This window comes from Suncus etruscus, chromosome 15 (assembly GCF_024139225.1).
Source record: "Suncus etruscus isolate mSunEtr1 chromosome 15, mSunEtr1.pri.cur, whole genome shotgun sequence".
In the NCBI taxonomy this organism is placed as follows: Eukaryota; Metazoa; Chordata; class Mammalia; order Eulipotyphla; family Soricidae; genus Suncus; species Suncus etruscus.
Genome location: NC_064862.1, coordinates 59,176,824 through 59,184,602, shown reverse-complemented (window position 1 = coordinate 59,184,602; position 7,779 = coordinate 59,176,824). Strand labels below are relative to the sequence as shown.

Genomic DNA, 7,779 nt, shown 5'->3' with positions numbered 1-7,779 from the left:
AATCTCTTTGTAGGGAATAGTTCTTCCTCACAGTATGGCAGCCTTCAGGCTACAATAGGCTACAATAATTATCTTCAATTCTTTCTTTTTTTTGGGGGGGTCACACCCAACAACGCTCAGGGGTTACTCCTGACTCTATGCTCAGAAATCGCTCCTGGCAGGCTTGGGGGACCATAAGGAGTGCCGGAATTCGAACCACCATCCTGCATGGAAGGCAAACGCACTACCTCCATGCCATCTCTCCGGCCCCTATATTCAATTATTTCTACCCCCTGGGTATATACCATTGTATAGTCTCTCTCTTTTTTTTTTTTTTTTTTTAAGGCTAGTCAAGTGAAGCAGTGGGAGTAGAGAGGAACAAAGAAATCTGTAACTGGCTGTGATCAATTAATTGTAAACACCACTGCACTCGGACCAGCCTATCCATTGTGTAGTCTCTTAAATAGAGTCTCTACTAAATAGAGTCTGTCCGACCCAATAGAATAATGTTGAGGGGCCGGAGAGATAGCACAGCGGTAAGGCATTTGCCTTAGATGCAGAAGGATGGTGGTTCGAATCCTGGCATCCCATAATCCCATATGGTTCCCCGAGCCTGCCAGGAGCGATTTTTTTTGTTTGTTTGTTTTGTTTTTGTTTTTTGGGCCACACCCGGTGGTGCTCAGGGGTTACTCCTGGCTGTCTGCTCAGAAATAGCTCCTGGCAGGCACGGGGGACTATATGGGACACCGGGATTTGAACCAACCACCTTTTGTCCTGGATCGGCTGCTTGCAAGGCAAATGCTGCTGTGCTATCTCTCCGGGCCCCCAGGAGCTATTTCTGAGCATAGAGCCAGGAGTAACCCCTTAGCATTGCTGGGTGTGACCCAAAAACCAAAAAAAAAAAAAAAAAAAAAAAAAAAAAGAAAAAAGAATAATGTAGAAAAGACAGTGTGTGACTTTTGAGGCAAAATTAGAAGATATTGTTGCTTCCATTTTGTTTTTGTTCAGTCTAGGTGAATCCAATTTATTTATTTATTTATTTGTTTGTTTGTTTGTTTATTTATTTATTTATTTATTTATTTATTTGGTTTTTGGGTCACACTTGGCAGTGGTCAGGGGTCACTCCTGTCTCCACATTCAGAAATCGCTCCTGGCAGGCTTGAGGGACCATATGGGATGCCAGGATTTGAACCACAGTCCTGCGTCTAAGGCAAATGCCCTATTGCTGTGCTATCTCTTCGGCCCCACAATTTACATTTTTTTCCTATGGTTAAAAAAAAGAGAGAGAACTTTAATATATTGAGATGTTAACCTTAGCCATTAGACACATTTGTATATATACGTGCATGTAGGCAGCCGCAGGCAGGCAGAGAAATGAAAACATCTCTCCCGCTAAGGCCCGAGGCATGCACATTTTCTTCCAAGTTGCTACGTTCCTGAGGAGCACTGGCAGGCCCCTTGGAGAGGGAATCACCTTGGGTCCATTTTTTTTTTTTTGTGTGTGTGTGTGTGTGTGTTTTTTTTTTGGGGTCATACCCGGCAGTACTCAGGGGTTATTCCTGGCTCCAGGCTCAAATTGCTCCTGGCAGGCACGGGGGACCATATGGGACGCCGGGATTCGAACTGATGACCTCCTGCATGAAAGGCAAACACCTTACCTCCATGCTATCTCTCCAGCCCCTACATTTTATGAAGGTATTTTTTTTTTTTTTTTTGGTTTTTGGGCCACACCCTGTGACGCTCAGGGGTTACTCCTGGCTATGCGCTCAGAAGTTGCTCCTGGCTTGGGGGACCATATGGGACGCCGGGGGATCGAACCGCTGTCCGTCCTAGGCTAGCGCAGGTAAGGCAGGCACCTTACCTTTAGCGCCACCGCCCGGCCCCTTATGAAGATATTTAAAGGTCTAGGAAACGTCTACTCAGAGGAGATAAGGAGCCAAGTCTTCTTGTGCTCATGGCAACATTCATCTGCCAGGCCTGGGAGACAACCATCTGAAAGTGGATTCTCTAGTACCAGCCAAGCCTTCCGATGACTCACTTTAGCCAACATCTTTTGTTTTGTTTTTTACCCTTTTGGTATCACATCTGGCAATACTCAGGAAATACTCTTGGCTCTACTCAGGAATGACTCTTGGAGGTACTGGGGTGACCATAGGGAATGTTGAGAATCAAACATAGGCACTTGAAAGGCAAGCACCTTACTCACAGTACTAATTCTCTAGCCCCTGTTTCTTTGATTTTGAGCAACATCCAGAAATACTTAGGACAAAAAAAAAAATCAAAACAAAAGAAATACTCAGGGCTTACTCTAGCTCTTCACTCAAGGATCACTCCTGGTGGACTTAAGAGACCATATAGAGGCCAGAGATTAAATTTGGTCAGAAACATCCTCACCCCAATATTTATTTTTTTTTTGGTTTTTCGGGCCACACCCGTTTGATCCTCAGGGGTTACTCCTGGCTAAGCGCTCAGAAATCGCCCCTGGCTTGGGGGGACCATATGGGACGCTGGGGGATCCAACCGCGGTCCTTCCTTGTCTAGTGCTTGCAAGGCAGACACCTTACCTCTAGCGCCACCTCTCCAGCCTCTCAATATCTTGATTATAACCCCAGGAGAAACTTTGAGGCCAAATCACTGAGCTAAATTGCTTCCAGATTCTTGACCCTGGAAGAAAAGGGTGAGATAGACCAACAAGATTCCCAGTAATGCTGGGTGTGCTCTCTGCCCCCAAAAGAAAAGTGTGGGGCCAGAGTGATAGCACAGTGGGTAGGGTGTTTGCCTTGCATGCAGCCAACCTGGTTTTGATCCTTGGCATCCCATATGGTCCCTTGAGCTGGCCAGAAGTAATTTCTGAATGCAAAGCCAAAAGTAAGCCCTGAGTGATACCTTGTATGGCCCAAAAAGACAAAAAATAAATTAAAGAAAGAAAGCTGTGGGGCTAGAGAGATAGCATGGAGGTAGGGCATTTGCCTTGCATGCAGAAGGACAGTGGTTCGAATCCCATATGGTCCCCCAAGCCTGCCAGGAGTGATTTCTGAGCGTAGAGCCAGGAGTAACCCCTGAGCGCTGCTGAGTGTGACCCAACCCCCTCCCCCCAAAAAAAGAAAGAAAAGTGTGAAAGATTATGAATTCTGTTGTTTTAAGTTGCTGTATTTGGCAATTTGTTACACAGAAAGAGATGATTATCACAAGGCAATCAGACTGCTATTGTGTTTGGTGATTTTAAAAATTTTTTTTTAATCTGTGCCCTCCAATTAAAGGTCTCACATGTGAAAGGCAAGTGCTTAACTGCTGAGTAGCATCTTCACCTGGTACTTATAATTTATTATTATTATTATTATTATTATTATTATATTTGGTTTGGGACTCACACCCAGCAGTGCTCAGGGGTTATTCCTGGCTTTGCACTCAGAAATCACTGCTGGTGGGCTCAGGGAATCACATAAGATGCCAGGGATCAAACCTATGTTGGCTGTATATAAGGCAAGTGCCTGTACTTGCAATTTTATTTATTTTGTTGGTTTTGGTTTTGGGGCCACACCAGCGGCGCTCAGGGGTTACTCCTGGCTCTGCACTTAGAAATAACTCCTGGCAGGCTCAGGGGAGCATATGGGATGCTAGGAATCCAACCTAGGTCAGTCCTGGGTTGGCCATGTGCAAGACAAACACCCTACCTATTTCTCAGGCCCCATGTACTTGCAATTTTATTTTATTTTATTTTAATTTTTATTGTGTCCAAAGTGCATTACAAATCTTTCACTGCATCATTTATAGTACATAGTGACAATGAATGAGGGGCATTCCCACCACCAGTGCTGTCCTCCCTCCGCCCCTGTTCCCGGTATGCATCCCATATCTCCCTCCTTTACCCCCAGAATACTAGTGCAATTGGTCTCCACTTTACAACTTGTTGTAGATTGAGCATCCATTCCACAGTCATTGGAGATAAAAAGAATAAGAAAAAAGGGAGAAAAAAATTGGTGACAACTACCAAAAAGAGAAAGAAGAGAGAGAGAGAGAAAAAAAAAAGAAAAGAAAAATGGAAGAAAAAGTAAAAATTGATCTGGCAAAAAAAAATAAAAATAAATCTCTAAATAATAACCACAAGAGTGAAAAAGAAAGAGAAAAGTGGAAGAAAAAAGAGAAGGAAAATAAAGTCAAAAACTAACAAATCGGGCCCGGAGAGATAGCACAGTGGCGTTTGCCTTGCAAGCAGCCGATCCAGGACCAAAGGTGGTTGATTCGAATCCCGGTGTCCCATATGGTCCCCCGTGCCTGCCAGGAGCTATTTCTGAGCAGACAGCCAGGAGTAAACCCTGAGCAACGCTGGGTGTGGCCCAAAAACAAAAACAAAAAAACACAAAAACAAAAACAAACAAAAAAACTAACAAATCAAAACAAAACAAGAAAAAGTATGGGTGCTGGAGTGGCAGGGTTTGGCGTTCCCCCCACTTTTTTTTTTTTTTTTTGCATAGGCACAGTAAGCATTGGAGAAGAAAGGGAATTCCTGTGGCCTAAGAGATTCAGGGTTTCTCCATCCTTGAAGCATATCATCATGGGATCAACCCCTGGCTCCATATATACTCATTACCCCATCCCAAAGGCTTTTTTGTGATGCCAGGAAAGTTTCCTCTCGGTAGCTAGCGATCTTGGTATTTGTGCGGGTTATAGGCCAGGTTCTAGGATAGAGTCTCTAGGTTCTAGAGGTTCCTATCCATCATTGTTGTTGTGTTCAGTCTTCTGTAACACTTGCTCCCTGTTTTTGTTCAGTCCCTAAGCCTAGGATATTATGGATCCAAAGGTTCGTCTAGGATATTATGGATCCAAAGGTTCTGCTCAGTCTCTGTTGTCCAAGTTGGACCTCTGCAATAAGACATCTTGTTGTTGTTGTTGTTGCTTTTTGTGGTTTTTGGGTCACATCCGGCAGTGCTCAGGGGAAACTCCTGGCTACATGCTCAGAAATTGCTCCTGGCAGGCACGGGGGACCATATGGGAAGCCGGATTCAAACTGATGACCTTCTGCATGAAAGGCAAACGCCTTACCTCCATGCTATCTCTCCGGTCCCTGTACTTGCAATTTTAAAAAGGATGGTCACGGGATTGTGGTGAATGAGAAATGGAACAGGAGTTAAGGAACTTGACTTGCATGCAGCCAACCCAATTTTGATTCCTAGCACCACAGGGTGTAAGCATAGAGCAATCCAAGCACTACCAAGTTTGGCCTCAGACCTAGAAACAAGTAAAGATGATGATCAGCATGGGCTTCACTTAGCAGACATGTAGGCAAGTGGTTAAAGGAAACTATGAGGAAGCATTGCTGAAATAGTGGAAAAGGTGTTTCAGACAGAGCCCCTTCCCCTATAGCTAGTGGCAGGCCCTCTGACCGACTCTGGACTGGAAAGTGTATGGCAAGTTCAGAGAATAATAGAGCCCAGTGAGGGCTGAGAGGAAAGAGGAAGACTAGTATTTTAATCTTGCTGGGTCTAGTACCTCATGTGCAAAATAAGGACAATAGTATCTACTTCAGAGGGTGATTGTGAAAAATGAAAACAAGGAAATTCGTAGAAAGGTGCAATTCAGCAGTCATGTGTGTTCTGTAAGAACCCGCACAGTGCTGGCCATCCTCTGCCACCTGCGGGCTGGGAGGCAGCAGTTGACAGGGTCTGGTGGGGTGAGGCCCTTTCTGGCTCCCTGCAGCCACAACTGCACTCGGAAACCATCTCTCAGTTACATGACAAACTTGGAGTCCTCCCCTCTGAGTGTGCTGTCGTCACGAACAGAAGGACCTTCCCCCTTTTCTTGCCCTATAGCAGCACAGCTGGGTGGTCTCCTGTCCAGAATATTCCCATGGCTTTGTGTAGAAAATGCTTTACCTCAGGGGCCAGAGATAGCATGGAGGTAAGGTGTTTGCCTTACATGAAGAAGGACGGTGGTTCGATTCCGGCATCCCATATGTGATTCCCCAAGCCTGAGTTCAGAGCCAGTAATAACAGAATAACCCCTGAGTGCTGCTGGGTGTGGCCCAAAAAAAGAAAAGGAAGGAAAAGAAACCCACACTACCCCTTGGATTCTGGAAAAGAAAAGGAGGGGAAAAGAATGGGAGTGGGGCTGAAGAGGAAACAACGTGCCCCCCCCCCACCAGATTCGAACCACACCCGTGGTGCCAACATGGCTCCCAGGCTATTCCTTTTCTCTAAGCTGTGCTGTGGGACTGAGCATTGCCAGGAATTAAATCAGAGACAAATGAAAGCAATGATCTACCACTGAGCCTGGCTCCTGGGAGCTCTTTTTTCTGGCAACTTCCCCCCTATTTCTTAGGTGGGTGAACCTTTTTTTCCCTTAGTTTCTGGGCCACACTCATTAGTTCTCTGAGCTTGCCCATTGTCTTTATCCCTGTTTAATTCTAGCATCGCATGGTTCTACATACACCAGTGGGCAGAATCCCAGGTACTGAGCCAGCCTAGCTCCTGAGTACCTCTGTTTGTGGTCCCCAAACAAAAAACAAACAAGAATATTTAAATGGGATGGGGCAAGGAAAGTTGCGCTAGAGGTAAGGTGTCTGCCTTGCAAGTGCTAGCGTAGGACGGACCGTGGTTCAATCCCCCGGCATCCCATATGGTCCCCCCAAGCCAGGAGCAATTTCTGAGCGCATAGCCAGGAGTAACCCCTGAGCGTCAAATGGGTGTGCCCCCCCCAAAAAAAACCAAAAAATAAATAAATGGGTGCTGGAGCGGTGGCGCAGAGATAGGGCATTTGCCTTGCATGTGGCTAACCTAGGATGGACCACGGTTTGACCCCCCGGCCTCCCATATGGTTCCCCCAAGCCAGGAACAATTTCTGAACACATAGCCAGGAGTAACCCCTGAGCATCACCGGGTGTGGCCCAGAAGACCAAAAAGAAATAAAAAATAATACTTAAAACGGGAGCAGAGAGACAGGTCAAAGGGCTGGAGCACGTGATTTCCATGCAAGAATCGCAGGTTCACTCCCTAGTGACCCAAAAATCCTAAAATTTTATTTATTTACTTATTTGATATTGGGTCACACTCAGCTGTTCTCAGGGAATACTCCTGGCAGGCTCAGGAGTAATGGTATGCTGAGGATATAACCAAATATCCACCCATTGTACTATCATTCCAGCCCTGAACATCTCCAGGAGTGGACCCTGAATATCGCTAAATGTGGCTCAACCCCTATCCCCAAATAGAAGACAACTAGTGTTAGGGCATTTGCCTGCATACAGAAGGACGGTGGTTCAAATCTCGGCATTCCATAGGGTCCCTGAGCCTGCCAGGAGCGATTTCTGAGCATAAAGCCAGGAGTAACCCCTGAGTACTTCTGGGTGTTACCCAAAAACCAAAAACCAAAAAAAAAAAAAAAAAAAGGGGGGGGGCGGTGAGGTGGCGCTAGAGATAAGGTGTCTGCCTTGCAAGCGCTAGCCACAGAACCGACTGCGGTTTGATCCCCCGGCGTCCCATATGGTCCCCCCAAGCCAGGGGCGATTTCTGAGCGCTTAGCCAGGAGTAACCCCTGAGCATCAAACAAGTGTGGCCCAAAAACAAAACAAAACAAAACAAACAAAAAAAAAAAGAATTTTTTTCTTTTTTTTTTTTTTGGTTTTGGGCCACACCCGGTGATGCTCAGGAGTTACTCCTGGCTATGCGCTCAGAAGTTGCTCCTGGCTTGGGGGACCATATGGGACGCCGGGGGATCGAACCGTGGTCCGTCCTAGGCTAGCGCAGGCAAGGCAGGCACCTTACCTCTAGCGCCACCGCCCGGCCCCAATAATTTTTTTTTTTT

General features: G+C 46.0%; 1 non-coding gene across 1 annotated transcript; it reads right to left on the bottom strand.

Annotated features, from left to right (window-relative positions):
• Nucleotides 1-1,323: 1,323 nt before the first annotated feature.
• Nucleotides 1,324-1,460, bottom strand: LOC126031888 (small nucleolar RNA SNORA67). The gene has a single exon (XR_007503696.1). It is a non-coding gene; the product is annotated as a small nucleolar RNA SNORA67 (small nucleolar RNA).
• Nucleotides 1,461-7,779: the final 6,319 nt, after the last annotated feature.